The following is a 1,412-nucleotide window of genomic DNA, read 5'->3' on the forward strand; positions in this document are numbered from 1 at the left end:
AGACATGAGTCATCCAAACTTCTGAACTACCCTGAACTATATTATGTGAGCTTCGAGGTCTTGACAATATGAACTTCAAGAAGATACACTAGAATTGTACAATATGATTTTTTAGTGAAAGAGATGCAAAAACGAACTTGCTGTAGAGGTATTCCCACAAGAACTGATATAATATAATGCACATGTATGAATATTTGTTGCTCACAAAAATTTGGGCAAAGGACGAAAGCTGTTGTTAGTTATCAGAGACATAACCACAAACAGTTGAGGGCATCAAATCAGCACAACTTTCACGAAACTTGTACAAAAAATTTATCCAAAGAAACAGGGGACTAGGGGACTAGCCATTCACTCTAGATGCAGCAATCACAGGAGTGGATGCACAGAAATGGCAGAACCTGGACAGGGACTAGCAGTGTAGTTGGACTGACGCGAAGCCGTCCTAGGTGTGAGCCAGCCACCTCCTCTCCAGGTCCGAAGCATGGAGCCGGGCCAGCACCATCCTCGTTCTAGGTGTGAGCCAGCCACCTCCTCTCCAGGTTCGAAGCATGGAGCCGGGCCAGCCACCTCCTCTCCAGGTCCGAAGCATGGAGCCGGGCCAGCCACCTCCTCTCCAGGTCCGAAGCATGGAGCCGGGCCAGGACGTGGAGGAGATGGGGGTGCAGAGCGTTGGGTTTGGGAGGAGCCACTAGTGGCGGCGTAGGATCTTGGTGGCAGGCGGCGGCTTGGATTCTTGGAGGGCGGCGTCGGCGTTTGTTCCACAGGGCCGACGATGGCTTCAACGCCAGCGGAGGAGGTGATGCAGGGGCGGAGAGGGGTCGAGTTGTGTCGGAGACGCTTGGATGGCTGGGATTTGGGCGCTAATGTGGTGAACATCCAGGAGCGCCGTTGTTGAACGGTCGGAGGTGGCGATGCCGAACGACATGAGCGCCATGACGGTGGATCCCCATCAGGAGGAGGCTACGTGAGTGAGGGTGTGCAGGCTTGCTCGTCTTCAGTCGGGGACTCTGGCGGCGGTGGGCGGCATCCACAGCTAGGCGTCGGCGCCTCGGATCCACGGCTCGCGGCGGCACTCAAGGCCTGTGGGCGGCGGAGATTTGGGACGGCGGCGCGGAGAGCATCGCCGATGGGCGGCGGTGGGGGTTAGCCGATGGGCGGCAGCGCGAGACCGGCGAGGGGCTATGAGATGCCGGCGGGCAGGGCGGCGCGGCGCGGCAGGCAAGGGAGGGCGGCGCGGTGGTTTGGTCGATGGGGATCAGGGGATGGTGAGGCGTCGTCAAGGGAGAGGAGAAGTCGTGGGTGTGGTAGTGGGCCGTCAGGGGTGTGCACAACGGGCCAGTTTTTCCTCTGTTTGCGATCTCACGAACATCACATCGCGCCTATATAGCGATGTTGTGATCAGAATAACTATT

The sequence above is a fragment of the Triticum dicoccoides genome, chromosome 1B, assembly GCF_002162155.2.
Source record: "Triticum dicoccoides isolate Atlit2015 ecotype Zavitan chromosome 1B, WEW_v2.0, whole genome shotgun sequence".
NCBI classification, from domain to species: Eukaryota; Viridiplantae; Streptophyta; class Magnoliopsida; order Poales; family Poaceae; genus Triticum; species Triticum dicoccoides.